Genomic DNA, 22,921 nt, shown 5'->3' with positions numbered 1-22,921 from the left:
TGGATGATGTTGATGGTGGCATCGTTGGATCCATGCCACTCTTGCGCTACCCACATCATCCCACAAGCCTTATCATTATTGGCCTTTAGAAGTAGTGGCTGTGGTGGCAGTAGCGTGCAGAGCATGCGTGTGTATATTTGTCAGCATGTTTTCATTTCTCTGTTTGAGGAATGGACAATAGGTGTTTCGTGCCACCAAGAACAGAGATACAGAGTGCAGGAAGAGCATGAATGGAAATAGAAGAGTGGGTGTAGGGTTTCCCGGTCCACACTTGCGAGTTCGAGGAGGAAATGAGATCTTTCTGAGTACAAACAAAAGAGGTTTCCAACACCTAACACTGGCAGCATGGTGGCCCGGTGTTTAGCACTGTTGCCCCACAGCAAGAAGGTCCTGGGTTCGAACCCCAGGCCGTCCCAGGTCCTTTCTGTGTGGAGTTCGCATGGTCTCCCCGTGTCTGCGTGGGTTTCCTCTGGGTGCTCCGGTTTCCTCCCAGCATCAAAAATACATGCATGTTAGGATTCATGATTCCTGCCTGTGCCTCTGAGCAAGGCAATGGAAAGAAGAACTGGAGTTGTTCCCTGGGCACTGCGGCAGCCCACTGCTTCTATACGATAGGATGGGTTAAATGCAGAGAACAAATTCATTTGGGGGGGGGGGTCTCCCCTCTTTTTCTCTCCAGTTGCACATGGCCAATTACCCTACTCTCCGAGCTATCCCGGTCGCTCCTCCACCCCCTCTGTCGATCCGGGGAGGGCTGCAGACGACCACATGCTTCCTCCGATACATGTGGAGTCACCAGCCGCTTCTTTTCACCTGACAGTGAGGAGTTTCGCAAGGGGGACGTAGCACGTGGGAGGATCACAGTATTCCCCCCAGTTCCCCCTCCCCCCTGAACAGGCACCCTGACCAACCAGAGGAGGCGCTAGTGCAGCGACCAGGACACATACCCACATCCGGCTTCCCACCCACAGACACAGCCAATTGTGTCTGTAGGGTCACCCGACCAAGCCGGAGGTAACACGGGGATACGAACCGGCGATCCCCGTGTTGGTAGGCAACGGACTAGACCACTACGCTACCCGGACACGCCGTAGTGGCTTTTCTTTCATTAACTCCCTTAATGTGTAGACACACAAATGTGTTTATTGATATGTCGTGTATTTATTATGAAAGATTATAGAATAATAGACTTGGCCAAACACTCTAGTGTGTGCAGTGCAGAGTGCTGACATCTTAACGTATACATATCTTTTGTTTACATTTTACCCTTGCTTCATTTCTGATAAAACGCGCCTTAATCAGCTTTTTGGATGTCACCGAGAGGCTCTGTGACGTCATAAACGGTGTTCAGACTAGGTCAAGGAGTACTGCTACCAACATGCTACGGTCCTTTTACAAAAGTTAAACTACTTTTTATTTCCAAAGCAATAGGACTTACTGTAAGTGGAAACCTGGATAAGGTGTTAAGGGAGATAAGCGAGAGCAGGAATGATATACCAGAGATCCCACTAAAACAGGCTCGCAACATCTCCAAATGGATCGCCCCAAACAGGACTTTACCACTGTTCAGACTTACTCTCCCACGTTTTAGCCATGTAACTTGTCTGCAACATCTGGCTGTACAATTATCTACATCACTCTTAGTATCCATAACAGGAGTTGATCGGTGAACCCAGTGGTGGACTTGGCAGTTCTGGTGTTTTAAGGGACATCATAATGGCATTGTAAGTGACAACATGTAACGGCACATCCCACTCCAACACAACCAGTCTGGGTCAAAACTTGCATCTGCACGTGTATATCCCTTATGCTGGTAGGCAAAAAAAAAAAAAGAGGGGGGGGGGGTTGTCACCAAGTTCGGACACCAGAGAAGCCAAGGCAAGTTAAGTCAAATTTATTTATACAGCACATTTGAAAACAACCCACGTTGACAAAAGTGCTGTGCAAAACAGAGCAGGTAGCTAAAACACATATGCAAGAAGCACTGACGGCACGTAGCACATTGGCACAAATACACCTTTGCAGATCCATCACATGGTCACAAGCTGTTCCAACTCTCCCCTCTGGTAGGCGCTACAGAGCACTGTTCCCCAAAAGAACCAGATATAAAAAACAGTTTCTTTCTGTGGGTTGTCATTCAAATGAACACTTAATACTGTAAAATAGATAATTCCAGCCATGTTGTTTATACTGTTCTGCACTGTACATTGTGTGTATACGTTGTACGTCTACTGGTACATATACATTGTACCTATACTGGCACGCTCTGCCGTGTCCATCTACCTCAGGCATGTATGTAAGTAACCTGCTGGCAGCTATTTCAGCATCTCTGATACAGTCTCTGCACCACTGCACCGTATCCCCTCTTATTCCGCCTGTGTAGAGTCAGTCCTTGTGTACATATCTGAAGATTGTTGTGTTGCAGTGTTGTTATTCCGTGTTAAGTACGCTGAGAGATCCACGAAACCGGCGTCAGATTCCATGCAGAGCGAACCTACATGGCCGATAAACAGGATTCTGATTCTGATAAACAGCACGTGGACAGAGGCACGAGCCAGAAACCAGCCACGCCACGAGGAGTCACATGCTAGAGATCGGACCCAAGTCTCGCGCCGTGTCTTAAAATGTCTTCGCGAGTTCGTGTTTATAAAACTTTGTTTGCACAGCTCCGTGCTGTGTGTGTGTGTGTGTGTGTGTGTGTGTGTGTGTGTGTGTGTGTGTGTGTGTGTGTGTGTGTGTGTGTAATGAAATTCATTATACATTTAAACTACTGTTATCAATGTATTAATTGTTTTCTTTTTAAATCCCCCCCCCTCTTTCTCCCCCAAATTGAATCCGGCCAATCACCCCACTCTTCCGAGCCGTCGCAGTCGCTGCTCCACCCCCTCTGCAGACTACCACATGCCTCCTCCCATACAGCCAGCCGCTTCTTTTCACCTGACAGTGAGGAGTTTCGCCAGGGGGACGTAGCGCGTGAGAGGATAACGCCATTCCCCCCAAACCAGAGGAGGCGCTAGTGCAGCGTCCAGGACACATATCCACATCCGGCTTCCCACCCGCAGACACGGCCCATTGTGTCTGTAGGGACGTCCGACCAAGCCGGAGGTAACACGAGGATACGAACCAGCGATCCCCGTATTGGTAGGCAAAGGAATAGACCGCCACGCCACCCGGACGCCCCCTGCTGTTATCAATAACAATAGAACTCGGTAATTGCTACTCTGGCTTCTAACTTTTGGTGAGCATTGGCAGTGAAGTATGTTATGCGGGAGAAATAACACAGGACTCGTCAGACTGAGCGCTAATAAATGGAGTCATGATGGACATGATAGTGATTAGGATAAACTGTGCTACTCAAAGACAGACAAACAAATCCAGATAAACACACAGACCAACAGAGTGAAGTAAAAAGACACAAGTAGGGGAAGCCCCCATTCATGTGATTGTCCAGTGACTCACCCTTTGGAAAAGCAATGAAAATGTGATTCGGGGAACTTTTTGAGAAACTCTTGCTGTGTTAGTCTAGCCAGGCCACACACTGTAGCACAGCGCCGCCTGCCAAAAAAACTCTCCAGCATAATAATTATTAATTAGAGGACATGACCCTCCCGCATGTGTGTATCCTGTGTGTGCGAGAGAGAGAGGGTGAGAGAGACAGAGAGACAGAGAGAGCGAGAGACATACACACAGACAGAGAGACAGAAAGAGAGAGAGAGAGATTGAGAGAGACAAAGACAGAGAGAGAGGGTGAGAGAGACAGAGAGAGAGAGGGTGAGAGAGACAGAGAGAGCAAGAGACATACACACAGACAGAGACAGAAAGAGAGAGAGAGAGATTGAGAGAGACAAAGACAGAGAGAGACAGAGAGAGAGGGTGAGAGAGACAGAGAGAGCGAGAGACATACACACAGACAGAGAGACAGAAAGAGAGAGAGAGAGACAGAGAGACAGAGAGAGAGGGTGAGAGAGACAGAGAGACAGAGAGAGCAAGAGACATACACACAGACAGAGAGACAGAAAGAGAGACAGAGAGAGCGAGAGAGAGAGACAAAGAGACAGTGAGAGCGAGAGACAGAGAGAAAGAGAGAGCGAGTGAGAGAGAGAGAGAGAGAGACTGAATGCATTCTTTTACTTTGAGAGACTGAATATGACAGCTTTAAAGCTTGTCCATGCATTTATGGGTGAAAGCTTGGAATGGTAAAAGTGAATGCAAGCATTTGAAACACACCATCATCTCCGTTGTGCCCGCCAGGCCTTCTCAGGGGCGAGTAAAATATATTTAGAAAACTGCAATCTTCAGGCCAGAACAAAAATTCTGGTGTACAAAGCAGTAAGTGTTGCCCACCGTACTGTATGGGTCAGAAACCTGGACCACATATAGCAGGCACATGAAGGCACTCGAGGCTTACCAACTGCGGTGCCTCAGGAAGATCCTGAAGATCCGCTGGGAGGATAAGCGCACCAACTTCAGCGTCCTCAAGGAGGCCAACATGCCAACTATAACTGCCACCATCACACAACAACATGAGATGGATTGGCCATGTCCGACGCATGTCTGACTCTCCCCTCCCGAAACAAGTCCTTTACTCTCAGCTCATTGACAGGACGCCGTCCCCCAGGAGGACAAAGGAAGAGATATAAAGACAACATCAAGACCCACATCGAAAGGTTTGGCATCGACCTTAACACCTGGGGACAAGCAGCAAAGTACAGGGAGGCCTGGAGACTGGCTGTCTGTGAGGGTGCTGGGTGCTACAACCATGACCTCCACCGTGCTGCTGAAAACAAGTGCAGACTCAGAAAGGCGGTAGTCCAACCTTGGAGGTCATCCAAGGTTGTTCCCTGTGTGGAGTTTGCATGTTCTCCTCATGTCTGCGTGGGTTTCCTCCGGTGGCTCCGGTTTCCTCCCACAGTCCAAAGACATGTAGGTCAGGTGAATCGGCCGTACTAAATTGTCCCTAGGTGTGAATGTGTCGGCCCTGTGATGGACTGGCGACCTGTCCAGGGTGTCTCCCCGCCTGACCAGTGACTTCTGGGATAGGCTCCAGCAGCAGCCCATGACCCTAATGAGGATAAGCGGCTTGGTTAATGGATGGATGGACTTAGAAAGGAGCGAGTTACCAGAAAGGCCCAAACCACATCATCAACCACTTCTTCACACCCTTGCCCACATTGCCCCAAAATATGTGGCTCCAGGATCAGCCTCTACACCCACCTGAAAACCCACAAGGACCTAGAAGGAGGACAGTAATTCTCGACCCCGAATGACCACCGATGATGGTGATGGTGATGGTGTGTGTGTGTGTGTATTTAGGAATATGTGTTACCATCAATTTGAAGAATTTATTGTCATAAGATGTTAGCACTTCATCCTAAGGTGCTGTCATCACCTGGTGACTCAGTACAATGGCACCAGAACTTCTTGGAAGTGACCAGTTCGTGGTTCCAACATCCAAGAACTTTTTCAAAGGTATATATGTAATGTTGTGGAGGATGTAAGGAAGGAGACGAGACCGCTCCTCCTTTCGATCACACAGCCATGGGGTGGTTTATTCCACAAAACAAATCTATGGTCAACAGATTCTATATCCAAACCCACGCCCTCGTGTCTACCCACAATCCCCCCTGCTGACCCCTGAACCCACTGTCTTAAAGGGACAGTTTCTTCCGCCTGGTAGATATCTAACCTCAATGTAGTATGTTAAGATCTGTGTTGGTTTCATTCTTTTACTTCGCAATTCCCTTGAAACGCTGCTCAGTAAGACTTTATCAGTGTTGTATTTCCCAGTTTTCTCCAGGAGTATTTATTTCCAGCTTCAAGACCTCTCTTAAAGGTACATGTAAATTGTTCCCAATTGTATTCAGGGTTTTACAGTAACAGGGATGCTCGAGCCCCTCATAGCTGTGCTCCATATTATTGGAAATGAAGACTATTGGTATCTCTCCACATTAGGATTGGGTAACTGATCCGTCATTAACCAGGCTTTACATTGTAATTACTGCAGGTGAGAACCGTACCCTAAAAAATACATCTCCTTCACAACTAATCAGATATTAAGTACTGCAGTTTATTTAGAAGTTGCCAGAGATTGAATGGTGACTATCTGCACAGTAAAATCCTAAACGTTAATTTGGGGGGAATAGCCTGATCCTCCCACGTGCTACGTGCTCCCGGTGAAACTCCTCACTGTCAGGTGAAAAGAAGCAGTTGGCGACTCCACCAGGCATGTGGTAGTCTGCAGCCCTACCCGGATGGGCAGAGGGGGTGGAGCAGTGACGGGAGAGTGGGGTAATTGGCCAAGTACAACTGGGGAGAAAAGGGGGGGGGGAATTCTAAAAAAATAAAAAATATCAGTTCCTAGTAGTATATAATCCATGGATTGGATTATTAGCAGGTTGACTCAATAGATCAAGATGAAGCTTTTGGAGGGGCTCAAAATGGCAAACAATATACTGATATCAAGTACCTAATAAAGACTAGGGCCACCCTTTGTCTTTAGAACATTTTCCATCCTTCTTTAAATGCTGTCATATGAGTCCTGAACAGGCCTCTGGTTCTTGGAGGATGTCTTGAATCTGCATTGCCAGCAGTGTTAGGGAACTGGCCTGTGCTTATGAACGTGTGTTACCATCAATTTGAAAGTGTTGTTGTCATAAGATGTTATCGTAGCACTTTATAATATGGTAATAGTAACTCTCCATCCATTAGCTCTGATCATTACTGTTGATGGCCTTCACCTGGAGGTTCAGCTATGTTTCCTTCTGCTCTTTGTTTCAGATGCTGAGTCTTGAGCACGGCTTTGCCAAGAAGTCAAGGTGATCCTATTTTCAAGCTGCGGATCAGCATGTTACTTTTACTTTATTTGTTTATGCTGAGACCAAATTCGGTCTTAAGCCCAGTTGGCCTTTTATTTATTATGTTGTCCTACCAGTATAATAAAACGCTCTATCTAGAAGTGGACAGTGATCCTGGTCATTTTCCATGGACATTTCAGTCCTGATTTCAATATTTGTGTGATGAAGGAGGTGGAAATACTGATCTGTGCTCCAGAACATTCCTTACATGTTTAATGATGTTTAGATATGTTGATTGGGAAGGCCACGAAAGGCAGCTGACTGTCCCTGGGGCTCATGAAACCACCCATTAATTAGTTTAGCAGTATCAAGGAAGGTTGACTCGGTTCATCTGGATACAACATTTATCGAAACGTTGTATCCAGATGAACCGAGTCAACCTCCCTAGATTGTCTTACCTGGATTATTGAGCACGCATAAAGATAGTTTAGCAGCTTGGAATAGGGGAGCATCTTGGGGAACAGTGTTTGCAGCATAGGATGCACCTGGTCCTGTAAAATTGGCACATCTTTTTTGGCTGTTATATTGACCATGCAGAACTTTCATTGGCCCTAATTACTCCCTCGAGATGGCTTCCGTTAACATTATGGATCCACTGCCATGTTTAGCAGCTGGCAACAGACATTGTTGGTAGAAGACATCCTGGCCCAATATAAACTAGTCTGGATGCAGAAAAAAAAGGGTTTAAGACAACTCATCAGATCACGTTACCTTTTTTTTCCCCATTTTTCAGTTTTCATCCTGTTATTGTGGTCCTCATACCAGGTTATGTATTTTGGTTTCTAAATAGCAGCACTGCTATAAATCACAGCTTTATGGGGCTCACAATGTGCAATGGGCCACAGATGTACTGATTCAGTAAAGATTGTAATAATAGTAATATGTGAGCCTGTAGTTTCAATATAAGTTTTAAGTGTCTGTCCATCCCTATTGTAATATTTGACCACTGTTCGCTTTTACTACATGAACTGCTTCATTCGTGTTTGGCATATTGGAGCGAATTCTGAGGTAAGCACAAGAACTGCCGCAGGCGGGACGCGAACCCGTATCTCCCGCACCGCGGGAGACATCGCTGACCGCTCGGCTAACGTGTCTACAAACCTATGTATGTTACAATATGTCGTCAAGCGTGTCAAGGCTGTCCTCTAGACACATTAAACAATTCTGCAGTTTTTGTGACGGATGCACCTGCAGCCCTGGCGTCACCTGCTTGGCCTCACTACACGCGATTTATAACGAGACCGTTTCACCTTCGTATGGGACGTGGGTTTTACTGTGAAAGGGTGATCGGGTACCTTGCTACGTGATCCGGGCTGGTTTGCGGTATGGAGTAAGGGATGGTGATGGGACAAGAGTTGAGTTCAGTCAACCTTTTGCATTTAAGGTTTCCGTTAGCAGCAAATGCAGTCATTTGATTGGACAAACGAGATTTGATTTATTCTCGCAACCATTCCTCCGGGACCTTACTGAAATTGTTCTCTCCCCTGTTTCCCACCAAGCCATCACCGGTCACAAGTGGTCATGGAGTGGAGCAGCGTCCGGGACGGCTCGGAAGAGCGGGGTAATTGGCTGGGTAAAATTGGGGAGAAAAAAAGGGGGGGAAGGGGGGACCCTTTACAACAAAGTTGGAGGGAAACGGGTTAAAACAAGAGCTCTTTGACTCTCCATCTTTTAGAGAAATAAACAGTAGTAGCTGATACAACTCTACGTTGTTTAACAATAGTAAGTAATAGTAAGTTGGATGGGCAGGTTTGAGTAGGTAATATTGTTAACACTGACACACGAGTGATTGACAGGTAACTCTGTGGATGTCTTGCAACAGTAAATGCCTCACTGACAAATGCGTCCAGTGTGACTGCACCTGAAGCACTTCACCATCTCATGTTGCCTTGAAAACTCAAATAGCGAAGTGCTGATTCTCAGACCCCTTTTATTGCTGACATTCAACTGCATATGACTCACCTGTGCTGCAGCCTTGGTAATTGTGATTAAATTACTTCAAATTTAAAGTCCTCTCACGTGTGGTGTTCCTGTTGTTTGTTCCACCCCCTGCCTGGTGGAGAAGTTCTTGCAGTTAGAAATAATTACCTCTGGGGGAACCAGGTGAAGACTCTCAGGGGAACTGCTCAGTAATGTAACGACACTAACTGGTAACAAATGGGCAGGTGTTGTTACTCAACCCTACCAGATTATCATAACCTCATTATAGAGGCAATACTGTTGCTGTTCCTCTTACCATTTCTGTTGATGTTGTTGCCTGTTGTTTTATATAGCTAGGTTTTTGTTTTTGTTTTTCAACCATTTCTGGTTATGATGTGTACTGATCTTATTGGCATTACTGTACACAATTACTTTTTGCAATGCTTTGGTGATTTTTGGTCTGCTAACGCCTAAAAAGAATCACTGGTCAACAAAAATATATTACAGCTAGTAACAATGCTAACTTTACCAGTCATATGTACAGTGGTCCTAGTAACACAATATTGCCAGAACTGCATGGCATAAAATGATAGCACATGGGGCGTTCGGGTAGCATGGCAGTCTGTTCCGTTTCCTACCAACACGGTGATCTCTGGTTCGAACCCCCGTATTACCTCCGGCTTGGTGGGGCGTCCCTTCAGACGTGTCTGTGGGTGGGAAGCCGGATGTGGGCATGTGTCCTGGTCGCTGCACTAGCGCCTCCTCCGGTCGGTCGGTCGGGGCGCCTGGCCGAGGGGGAGGGGGGAATAGCGTGATCCTCCCATGCGCTATGTCCCCCTGGTGAAACTCCTCACTGTCAGGTGAAAAGAAGCGGCTGGCGACTCCACCTGTATCAGAGGAGGCACGTGGTAGTTTTCAGCCCTCCCCGGATCGGCAGAGGGGGTGGAGCAGCGACCGGGACTGCTGGGAAGAGTGGGGTAATTGGACGGGCACTACTGACAATGGGGGAGGGGAAAAAAGGGGAGGGGGGGTGACAGCACATGATGGCATGATTGATATTTTATTCTTCATAATAAGTAAACACAATTTTGATTGATTGTTTAAAGCTAAATGTATTTGCACCCATCACCAGACATTTATGACGTAGTTCCTATATTTCTGGTCAGTTGTTGTCAGGGAAGGGTGTAGACCAGTGTTTCTCAACCCAGTCCTCAAGGAACCCCCCTATCCTGCAGATTTTCTTTGCAACCCTGAATATATACCTGTTTGTAGTTATTCAACCAATCAGCAATGAATTGTGTCAGATGTTGCACACCTTGCATAATTAAGTGCTGCGAGATGATTGGTCGAGTAAGTACAAGCAGGGCTACCTATGCAGGGTTACAATGAAAATCTGCAGGATAGGGGGGTTCCTTGAGGACTGGGTTGAGAAACACTGGTGTAGACCAATAAAACATGCTGGTCATATTGACAGTTAAAAATAGTATACACAGAAGAAAACTGAAGCAAGAGGCATGTCAACAAGAAAGTCTGAGTACCAAGACTGCCAAAAAATAAACCAATAACTTTTCATGTGTATTATTATTATTGTTATTAGTGCAACGATGGCAGGCTACTGTCAAAAGTTTAAAAAAATGTGTGTTTTAAAGTTTTATATGTTGGAAAACCTTCCTTGAGTTGAGTTTTGGCGGTTGCAGTGCAACTGTGCAGTGCAGCTTTGCAGCTTTGCAGCGCAGCACATGACGCAGAAGACCTCCTCGTGGGACCCTAGATCACAACGAACACTACCTAAATCCCTGTATACGGGCTGGAGTCAAGACCACCACCATAAAGACCAAAACAAGATTTGCCCAGTTTGTCAGAATCAGGACCACCGCTGGTCAGGTTTACACACAAGTTAAAGTGAAGCCACGTCTTCTGGGTGATTTCAATCAGAATGCAAATCTTTGTTAATTGTAGGATCAATGAAATCCTTTAATGACAAATTATAACCATCAACTCTACATAAAATCCATTCATTTTCCCTCAAATGTTTTAGCTGTTTGAGAAACTGTCAGAGATTTTTTTTGTTTTTGCTTTTTGTATATAGCATTGTTGTCTTATGGCAGTAAATACAAAAAGACATATTAATCACACTGATAATAATATATCACATCTTGACACTGCTCCGAGCCCGCAGGAAGCACTATACATTATGTTATCAAAGAAATACAAAATCAAAATCAACAACTTGTGATGAGCGTGGCTGAATTTATGACACCAATCAATCAATCAATAAATCAATCAATCAATCAATCAATCAATCAATCGGACTTTATTTGTATGGCACGTTTCATACATACAAATGTAACACAAAGTGCTTCACACAATAAAACAATAAAATCGTCTCCCTCACAAACAAAACAAAACAAAACAACGGTCAGAAAACGGCCAAAAAAGAAATATAAAATTTTGTAAAGGCACAGACAAGTTTAAAACTGAGTTAGTAAAAGAAATAAAAGGGCCATAAAACTGATTAATTAAAAGTAACAACAATCGGAACACAATATATATGTATATAAAACAATCCCTAAAACCCTAAAGATGAAGTCCATATAACAACAAAACCCAGCGGATGCTGCTGTGGTCCGGATGTGTTCAGTCTATCCTGACCGGGTCGTCCTTCCCAGCTGGCTGGGGATAAGACGCTACACTGGACGAGATCACGTGATCACTTGTGCTGTAGGTCAGATATACAGGAAATGAGCCCTGACCAAGGCAGGATGTGATAAGGCAGAGACCGTACAAACTCCAGCAGAAGAGACACACGTGCCACTTTGCTTCTGCTAATAGAAACCTTGATGTCTCCACGCGGTGCTCCCGTTATATAATACCACGTTAATCTAACAGCGGCTGTTTTATTTGCGTTATTTTTTCTCCCCCTTTTTCGCCCCAGTTGTACTTGGCCAATTACCCCACTCCTCCGAGCCGTCCCGGTCGCTGCTCCACCCCCTCTGCTGATCCGGGGAGGGCTGCAGACTACCACATGCCTCCTCCGATACATGTGGAGTCGCCAGCCGCTTCTTTTCCCCTGACAGTGAGGAGTTTCGCCAGGGGGACGTAGCGCGTGGAAGGATCACGTTATTCCCCCCAGTTCCCCCTCCCCCCTGAACAGACGCCCCGACCGACCAGAGGAGGCGCTAGTGCAGTGACCAGGACACATACCCACATCCGGCTCCCCACCCGCAGACACGGCCAATTGTGTCTGTAGGGACGCCCGACCACGACGGAGGCCGCACGGGGATTCGAACCTGGCGATCCCCGTGTTGCTAGGCAACGGAACAGACCGCTACGCCACCCGGACGCCCCAACTGTCTGCGTTATTAATAAAGACTATACTTCACAAGTGATATTTAAGAGTGATGTTTACAACCTAATGCCAAAATGTTTTTATTTCATCCCCATAAATTGATTCGGGACGTTTATTCCAGTTCCAGTTCCCCGCGCGCACCCGGAATGCCGTGTGATTCTGTCCCCTTTCCATTACTGCAGTCGTGTTTGCATGTAGGTGTGTGTGCATTGTGTGTGCATTTGTGTGCATGCGTGGCGCGTGTGTGCGCGCGTGCACGTGTGCGTGCGCCTGTACATGCTCATGTGTCTGTGTTCGCATGTGCCCATATAAGGCTACTTTATCTTTGTTTCGGAGCAGAATTGGTGGTGTGTTTTGAAAGGTAATCCCTCATACCCAGCCTGCACTTGGACAGCCTCACACGCAGCCTCGGACCCGTGTGAGTGGGCTGCTGCGTGTGTGTGTGTCTGTGTGTGTGTGTGTACACGTGTACAATGTTTGTGCGATCGCATGGACCCGCTTCTTGTTTATCACGAAGCGCGTGGAATATAAGGTAAACAAGCCTTCTTTCTGCATGGCTTGAGAGAGACTACCCGGGGAGACGCAACATCATCTTCGCCGAACTGATGACATCATGATGACAATAATGTGAAACACTGAGGTATTTATCCAACTCATTTTCATCCATCTTCATTTGTTTATAAGCACTCTTCCAAATCCCTTAGATTAGATGTAATAAAAACTTTTCTTGTTTATGGAGCAGTTGATCCATCTTTCCATTGATGCCTCCGTCAATAGATAATTTCTTCTTGTCTGAGCTCTTATTCATCCAAGCAGATCCACTCGGAGCAACAATCTGGAGCGCGGCTCGGACCCTTCAGCTGACTGGTTAGCGCGGGCGACCCGGGTCCGCGTCCCGGCTGCGGCTGTTCCCGGGGGCCCTCTGAGTTCGCTACAAAGCAAAAATACAGGTAAGGACTGCTAGCTTGCAGGCTAACAATCTGGAGGGCACCTGCAGGGACAAAGAGACCTATGTGCAATCACCCGGTACTGCAGCTGTCCACTGCAGCCACAGTACTGTCGGCTCTGCTGCTTCCCTGCAGCAGCTGATTTAATGCCTTGCTCAACGGCGCCCTAAAATTACAGGACTGGCAAAATGTAATAATGGCGGGGGGGGGGGATGAGCCCACTCTGAAGTTCCAGCACCAGATGCCCATGATTTAATATGTGAGATCTGACGATGGAGAGACAGAGAGAGAGAGAGAGAGAGAGAGAGAGAGAGAGAGAGAGAGAGAGAGAGAGAGAGAGAGAGAGAGAGAGAGAGAGAGAGAGAGAGAGAGAGAGCAACCAACTGGAAGGTTTTACTAATGGCAGACTCTTACTACATTTCCTTCTTCCATTAAGCAATATTGTGTGTCAGTGGGTGTATGTGAGTGCAAGCACGAGTACGACCATGTGTGTGTGTGTGTGTGTGTGTGTGTGTGTGTGTGTGTGTGTGTGTGTGTGTGTGTCTCCCTGAAAAGCCCTCCAGAGGACCAACTCTAAAACAAATACTGCCGGGGGTCATGGCTGCAGACGAGCCAAGAGAGACACCGTGGAGAGAGAGAGAAACGTCAAATAAACTCCCCGACTCCAACATCTTGTTTATCTATCATAGTTTATGGATGACTCACACCGAATATATCTCCTCTGCTGCGTGTGTGCGTGCGTGTGTGTGCGTGTGCGTGGGTACCCACACACGTTTGGTACGCGCGTACGTGTGTTTGCATGCATGCGTGCGTGCGTGAGCACACGTGTGAGAGTGGGCACATATGGGTTGTATGCATTTGTGTGTGTGTGTGTTGGGGTACATATGGATGTGTGCGTGTGTGTGCGTGAGATTTATGCGTGTTCCCGCTGAGCCTGTACCTTCTATTTGCATTCTCGGTGCGAACAGTTTTCCTGCTTGTGAGTGCGGATTGTGTGTTGTGATTGCGTGTCTCCGCGGGTTTTGCATGCCTCTTGTGCAAGTGTTTAGTATATATTTCAGTGTGTATGTTTAGTTTCGTGTCCCTGCTCCTGCTACTGCTTGTGCTTTGACTGTGTCCCGAGAAAGTATGTGTTATCAATGCACTCTGGGTAAATAAGGTCAGCGCCCCTGAGCTGAGGAGATTAGCGGAGTCACCGAGACTTCCGCTATCGCTCACGGTGATTGGCTGTCTGCTTATCTCAGTTTTTGACAAGTTAAATGTCCGTTTTGATTTTTTTTTTGCCCCCTGGTTATCTGCCGGACTTGCTGAAGTCAAACACACACACACACACACACACACACACACACACACACACACACACACACACACACACACACACACACACACACACACACACACACACACATTTACATGTTTTCCTTTTTTTGTGGCTTTTCCCCCATTTTTCTCCCCGGTTGTACTTGGCTAATTGCCCCACCCTTCTCTTCTGAGCCGTCCCGATCTCTGCCCCACCACCTCTGCCGATCCGGGGAGGGCTGCAGACTACCACATGCCTCCTCCGATCCATGTGGAGTCGCCAGCCGCTTCTCTTCACCTGACAGTGAGGAGTTTCACCAGGGGGACGTAGCGCGTGGGGGGGGGGATCACGCTATTCCTCCCCCTCCCCTCTCGAACAGGTGCCCCGACCGACCAGAGGAGGCGCTAGTGCAGCGACCACGACGCACACACATATCCGGCTTCCCACCTGCAGACACGGCCCATTGTGTCTGTAGGGACGCCCGACCCAGCCGGAGGTAACACGGGGATTTAACCCGGCGATCCCCGTGTTGGTAGGCAACGGAGCAGACCGCCACGCTACCCGGACGCCCCCAAAGCTCGGTGATGTAATTCACAATGACCCACGTGTTAGTGTCTCTGCTAGTGCTGCTCATTATCACTGGAGCTGACTGAAGGACGGGCATAGCATATCAGTGGCATGCGCCGGGCATCCTCAAATCCCTCTGCTGAGAAGGTGGGCCCGGCACCGGAAGGAAGTGCTTAGCTTGTATATGCTCTACCTTCAGCTGGCTAATGGAAAAGACCCGTATATTCAGTAAGGTTTCTTTTCTGGGATTAAATTCACTTTACAGGCTGGCTGACACCCAGGACACAAGGACGGACATCAACTATGTCTTGTGAACCAGCTGGTGTAGGGGAACTACATACTACTGGTTCAGGTCAACAGATCCTTGCAAGAGACGAACATGCTCAGCGGGGAGGGGTAGGAGCTGGGTAGGAGCTGGGTAGAGATGGGTAGGAGCTGGGTAGAGATGGGTAGGAGCTGGGTAGAGATGGGTAGAAGCTGGGTAGAAGCTGGGTAGAAGCTGGGTAGAGATGGGTAGAGATGGGTAGGAGCTGGGTAGAAGCTGGGTAGAGATGGGTAGAGATGGGTAGAGATGGGTAGGAGCTGGGTAGAAGCTGGGTAGAGATGGGTAGAGATGGGTAGAGATGGGTAGGAGCTGGGTAGAAGCTGGGTAGGAGCTGGGTAGAGATGGGTAGAGATGGGTAGAAGCTGGGTAGAAGCTGGGTAGGAGCTGGGTAGAGATGGGTAGAGATGGGTAGGAGCTGGGTAGAGATGGGTAGGAGCTGGTTAGAGATGGGTAGGAGCTGGGTAGAAGCTGGGTAGAGATGGGTAGAGATGGGTAGAGATGGGTAGGAGCTGGGTAGAAGCTGGGTAGAGATGGGTAGAGATGGGTAGAGATGGGTAGGAGCTGGGTAGAAGCTGGGTAGGAGCTGGGTAGAGATGGGTAGAGATGGGTAGAAGCTGGGTAGAAGCTGGGTAGGAGCTGGGTAGAGATGGGTAGAGATGGGTAGGAGCTGGGTAGAGATGGGTAGGAGCTGGTTAGAGATGGGTAGGAGCTGGGTAGAGATGGGTAGAGATGGGTAGAGATGGGTAGAGATGGGTAGAAGCTGGGTAGAAGCTGGGTAGAGATGGGTAGAGATGGGTAGAGATGGGTAGGAGCTGGGTAGAAGCTGGGTAGGAGCTGGGTAGAGATGGGTAGAGATGGGTAGAAGCTGGGTAGAAGCTGGGTAGGAGCTGGGTAGAGATGGGTAGAGATGGGTAGGAGCTGGGTAGAAGCTGGGTAGGAGCTGGGTAGGAGCTGGGTAGAGATGGGTAGAGATGGGTAGGAGCTGGGTAGGAGCTGGGTAGAGATGGGTAGGAGCTGGGTAGGAGCTGGGTAGAGATGGGTAGGAGCTGGGTAGGAGCTGGGTAGAGATGGGTAGGAGCTGGGTAGGAGCTGGGTAGAGATGGGTAGGAGCTGGGTAGGAGCTGGGACAACACAGATTGAATTAAAGAGATGTAGCAACATTCGTAATTCATTGTTAAAAATACATTTTACTTATTTTAAAGACATCGCTCATTGATCAGCTCGTGTTTGGCACCGAATTTCATAACAAAATAACTGAACCCTGAAGTTTTCGGTCCATCCGTCCGTCCATCCATCCATTATCCAAACTGCTTATCCTGCTCTCAGGGTCGCGGGGATGCTGAAGCCTATCCCAGCAGTTATTGGTCAGCAGACGGAGAGACACCCTGGACAGGCTGCCAGGCCATCAGGCAGGCCCCACCCACCACCACCACCACCACCACCACCACCACCACACACACACACACACACACACACACACACACACACACACACACACACACACACACACACACCTAGGGACAATTTAGTACGACCGATTCACCTGACCTACATGTCTTTGGACTGTGGGAGGAAACCCACGCAGGCACGGGGAGAACATGCAGACTCCACACAGAGGACGACCCGAGGCAACCCCCAAGGTTGGACTACCCCGGGGCTCGAACCCAGGACCTTTTTCCTGTGAGGTGACCGTGCTAACCACTGTGCCCACGTACCGCATTTTAATCCAAGAATAAATAAATATACATATAGAATACCTTCTAACCACCCAGCTATAGGGGAATTCACTTGAGTTGGCCCAAATCCATCAACGTTATTGTCGGTAAATGTGTGGATGCTTCCAGCTGTGCCTGTCCAGTATTCTGGTATGTAATGTTTCATATGTCATATACTCATGTTGTGTCTGCATTCAGCATAGACATGAGGGTACACATAGGAAGTCTTGTGTTTACCCAGCGCCACCTTTTCACTAGCAGCAGCCATCTTCCTGTAGGAAGTGCGGATCAGGACATCTAGGCCTCCCTTTTTGTGTTGGCGGAAAGAGAGTTTGTGTTTGCACTAGCCTAAAGTAAATGACACAAACTGGTTTGTTAAAAATATCTTGAGACATCACTGTACCTCCACCTCCCTTTGGAGGATTGCCATGGTCACTACTTTTTGAGTTTTTTTTTGTGACAAAAATCGCTGTTGGTAATTCATCTACATGTTTTCTCCGCGAGGCCATTTTGAATAGCCTTTTTGCAGCGACCTTGGGGGTCATTTGCTGCTATTCGTAAAATGTGACAGTAGTCCCCCTTCAATATATACGGTGTGATAAGGGCCTTCATCACAAGTTACTTTTTTCCAGTCATACAGTATGATATATATATATATATATATATATATATATATATATATGTGTGTGTGTGTGTGTGTGTGTGTGTGTGTGTATGCTAGCAGCGGTTGGCGGGTGATTCTGGAGAAAATGGGCCTGAAAGACAGAGTGACTCCCTTGAAAGCCAAGAAGAAATGGGACAACCTTAAAAAAAGTATAAAGTATAAAGTGTATAGAGCAGTTCTTATGTTCTTGTGATGTTTAGAAAGTGTGCCTTTTTGGAGGTAAAGAGGTAGCGGTAGTTTCAACATCACATTTACTGGCAGTAGAATATGATTGACACCAGGCAAATACACATTCTTATGTTTCAAAACAAAAATAGACACATCCTGTCTCTGAAAACATGTCCTGCTTGTGTGGAAAGGCATTTAGTCCATGCTTTGAACTGCTTTTGTTGAATTCCAGAAATCATGTCTTCTTACAATTAATATTATTTCATAAGACTGTGATTCGTTAAAATTAATAATGCAGAGGTAAATCAAGCTGTACAGCTGTCTTTTTTGCTTCTTATTTTATTATATATTTTCTTTTTTTCTTTTACTATAGTCGTTTATCTGTGAAGCGCTTTGAGATCTGTCTTACCAGATAAGAAGCGCCATGCCAACTAATTTCTTCTTCGTCTTCTCCTCCTCCTTCTTCTTCAAGATTCAAGAGTTTTACTTTCGTCCTCAGTGGAGGAGGTAGAGTCTGAGGACTAAGGGGAAGCCCCACCCACATCCCTGGCAGAGGTCTCTGACGTAGTTAAAAAGCTCATCGGTGGCAGGGCGCCCGGTGTGGATGAGAGTCGCCCTGAGATGCTGAAGGTTCTGGACGTTGTCGGGCTGTCTTCGTTGACCCGCCTCTTCAGTGTCGCGTGGAGGGCGGGGACAGTACCTGTGGAGTGGCAGACTGGGTGGTGGTTCCCATATTCAAAAAGGAGGACCGGAGGGTGTGCTCAAATTATCGGGGCATCACATTGCTCAGCCTCTCTGAGAAAGTCTACTGTAGGGTGCTCGAAAGGAGGCTCCGACCGATTTTCGAACCTCAGATCCAGGAGGAACAATGCGGATTCCGTCCTGGCCGTGGAACAACGGACCAACTCTTTACCCTTGCGGAAGTGCTGAGGGGGGCATGGGAGTTTGACCAGCCAGTCTACATGTGTTTTGTGGACTTGGAGCAGGCTTATGACCGTGTACCCCGGCGCACTCTGTGGGGGGGGGGTACTGCGGAAGTATGGGGTACCGCGGCAGTTGCTACAAGCCATCCGGTCCTTGTATAACCAAAGTGAGAGCTGTGTCTGCATTCTTGGCACAAAGTCAAACACATTTTCGGTGGGTGTCGGACTCCGACAAGGTTGTCCCTTGTCTCCAATTCTGTTTGTGGTATTCATGGACAGGATCTCAAGGCGCGGCCAAGGTGAGGAGTGTGTCTTTTTTGGGAACCTCAGAATTGCATCTCTGCTCTTCGCAGATGATGTGGTTTTGTTGGCTTCATCAGAATGCAACCTCCAGCGCGCACTGGGGCGGTTTGCAGCTGAGTGTGAAATGGCCGGGATGAGAGTCAGCACCTTCAAGTCTGAGGCCATGATTCTCTACCGGAAAATGGTGGATTGGGGATCAGTTCTTGCCTCAAGTGAAGGACTTCAAGTATCTCGGGGTCTTGTTCACGAGTGAAGGTAGAATGGAGCGGGAGATTGACAGGCGGATTGGTGCAGCATCAGCAGTAATGCGGACGTTGTACCGGACCGTTGTGGCGAAGGAGGGACTGAGCCAGGAGGCAAAGCTCTCAATTTATCAGTCAATCTTCGTTCCAACCCTCACCTATGGTCATGAGCTTTGGGTAGTGTCCGAAAGGGTGAGATTGTGGATGTAAACGGCTGAAATGAGTTTCCTCCGTAGGGTGTCTGGGCTCAGGCTTAGAGATAGGGTGAGGAGCTCGGATATCTGGAAGGAGCTTGGAGTAGAACCACTGCTCCTTCACATCGAAAGGAGGCATTCGAGATGGTTCGGGCATCTGATTAGGATGCCTCCTGAGGATTCTTTGGAGGTTTACCGGGCACGGCCAACTGGGAGGAGACCCCGGGGTAGACCCAGAACTCACTGGAGGGACTACATGTCGAATCTGGCCTGGGAACGCCCTGGGATCCCCCAGGAGGAGCTGGAGGGCGTTGCTGGGGGAAAGGGACGTCTAGAGTGCCCTACTTAGCTTGCTGCCACCGCGAACCGACCCAGAAGAAGCGGCTGATGACTAGATGTGATGAGAGTTTTATTTGTCACGTACACACAAGTACAATTCCCGAGTGCAGTGAAATGAAAAAAGGTACGAGCTCCGAGATGTGCAAACACCAAAGTACAACAGGCTCACACACGCATTCCGATTTGCAATATACAATTTACAGTTTACTTCTTCTTCTTCTTCTTCTAATAATAATAATATTTATTATTATTATTATTATTATTATTATTATTATTATTATATCTAAATGTGTAAAGCTGCTACAATTATACAATGTGTGGGGGTCTTCAGTCACCCAGTATCTTTTTATGTTCTCTGTTATTTATAGAGATTTGGAAACGTGTGGAATGTGGAACATGTAGTTTGGAAACAGCAAAAAAAAAAGAAAAGAAAAAAAATCCTGATAATTTGCAGCTGGCGAATTGACATTTGAGAAATGGAGACAACTGAAACCCTCAAGAGGGTTTTAAAGCATCTCGGAGTCATGATGGACTGTAACATCTCTGTCCTCAGAGCATGCTCTGTGGCCTACTGGCTGGATCGGTTCTGCCCTTTGAGCCGACTGAGTGAGTTTAAGCAGGAGCGGGGGAGCTGCACCAGCAGCCCACTCGCCCCAAAATGTTGATGTTGTAAGTTTCTGGAAATGCAAAAAAAAAAAAAAAAAAAAATCCATGTCGGGATCTTTCACTGTGGAGAGCTCATATTGCTGTAACGCTCCCCTTGACCGTGGCGCTGTTAGAAACTACGGATGGAGTCTTTAATGGGGGTACGTTTCAGAGTACAAAACATCTCTTTGAGCCCTTTGTGCTCATATCTCCTGCGTGTGGGTGTCCGAGTGGTACAGCATTATTTTCGGACGACTGTGTTAACAAAGGGTGAATCATCCCACCCCTGGCTGGCTGTCTCTCCACCAGGGCCTATTGTAAATATTTGAGGGAAACTGTTGACATGAAGATAACACTGACTAATGGATAGGCAAGCCTGGATGCAGAGCAGGACTGATGGGTGTGTGGGAGTAATCGAGCGAGGGATGGGTAGGAGTCACGGAGCGAGGGAGGGTGGGGAGCAAGGTAGGGAAAGCAAGGAAGGAGATCAAAAGGATTGGCAAAAAAAAAGGATACCAGGGTGAGGGAGATGGAGGGAAAGAAGGAAAGGGCAGCTAAGCAGGGTTGTAAGGACAGAAAAGTAAAGCGAGGGGGAGAAGTGAGTGACGATAACAAGGGAATGGTAGATATAGGTGGTAAGAGAAGGATAACAAGGAATGAAAAGGGCTAAAAATGTGGGACGTACCAGGGGGAAAGGGGTTGCAAAATTCATGGAGCGAGCAGAATAACAGCAGGAATTACACAGAGGGAAAACAGGCGGAAATTCAAGGTGCAGAACAATAAGGAGGAAGGAGGAGAGGTAAGTAAATAAAATCTTTGCCCCCCCCACCAAAAAAATGGGACAATTGAGAAATTAATTGTGGTTTACACGTAAAAGCGAGGAATGCCAATCTTTGATTTTAAAAATGGAAATGATCAGTTTTAATTAAAATGTTACTCGGTGCTGAGACACCTTTTCCTCTCGTTAAAAGGCCTCCACCTCACTGTCTGAGTTCTGATCAGTTTTTTTAGAAAGACAAACGGATAGATAATGGAGGGAAGGGTAAAGAGACATTATCTTATATTATATTTTGAATATGTCTTGAAAAAGCAAGTGTGAAAGTTGGGCTGCATCATGAATATTATTTACATAATGTTGTTGCTAATTCCTTGGTCTTACTGGTGTCTCCATGACGTTATCTCACTATGTGTGTTAACCATCTACCAATTATTGCTGCATGTCCCAATTTCCGCACAGGAGGGATATGTACGTGTGCTGATTAGAAAATATTCTTCTTTTTTTAAATATTGTATCATTAATCCTTTATTAGGGGCAGCGTTGACATCAGGGCACATAAGTTCCACCTACAGGGTCTTTCATTTGACCTCACCTCACTGTGTTGCATTAATCAAAAAAGTGTGATGACAGAGATGCCTTGATGCATGCCCAATAAGCCAGGTAAGAAAATCAAAGAAGGTGGAATCAGTTCATCTGGACACAACGTTCACCGACAGATACGTTACATCACTCATCTAAGAGGCCTCTTCAGTGTCAGCTGACTGCAGGTACCCCACCCTTAACGACCGACACCAACGACCAGCTTCAATGCAAATATGGGTGTGACCATTTACTAGAGTTTCAATGGAGATGTGTACCATTCAGAGGATTGGGGAATGTTTGCAACCACAGCACTAACATGGCGACATATGTGCCCCCCCCCCCGGTTCAGGGATGGTCATTCTGTATGGCCTCTTTGAACGGGGAGTCAAAGGTGCTGTTGTATTTCATTGAAACCCAACCACTGTCTAAGGCCCAAATCACCCCCTTGGCCCTACCACTTGGCCCTACCACTTGGCCCTACCACTTGGCCTTACCCCTCCATTTTGTATGCGGCCGCATAGGGAAGGGTGTCCCGTTTCTTTTGGGGATCGAGGGGTACTGGTCATCTAGTCCTGCAAATAGCCCTCCAAATGAAGCGTTTTCAGATGAAGACATCAAACCGAGTGGTAGAAGAAAATTCCCAGAATGCTTTGGGAACTGAGGCAGTGTAACTTGGAACACGGCTCCGGTTCGGGTAAAGAAGCCCACAAATGTGTATATCTTCACAAATAATCATGCAACAATTTTAAAATCCATTGGAACATCTTAGTTCAATGGAAATACAATCGGATAGTTATAACAAATCGCTGTTCACGGAGTCAACTGAACTTCATGTAAACATTGATTTGTGGGTGACGGTACCGTCCCGTGTAGGAAGCTTGGAAAAGAAACACGATGTTCTGCACTTCCCCACTCATCAGATATCAGTGCAGGGCAGGGTAAGGCTTTATTTGAAGAGGCGTGCACAAGACTGACATGATACCATCACAACCATGCCATGACACCTGTCATGAACATGAAGGAGTCTTTATGAAAGTTTATGACTGTTGTCATTAACCCAGCCACTGAGGATGCACAAGCCAGTGCATTCTTAGTACCGGTCCCAC

Source organism: Lampris incognitus, chromosome 12 (assembly GCF_029633865.1).
Source record: "Lampris incognitus isolate fLamInc1 chromosome 12, fLamInc1.hap2, whole genome shotgun sequence".
Taxonomy (NCBI): domain Eukaryota; kingdom Metazoa; phylum Chordata; class Actinopteri; order Lampriformes; family Lampridae; genus Lampris; species Lampris incognitus.
This window is presented reverse-complemented; position numbering follows the sequence as displayed.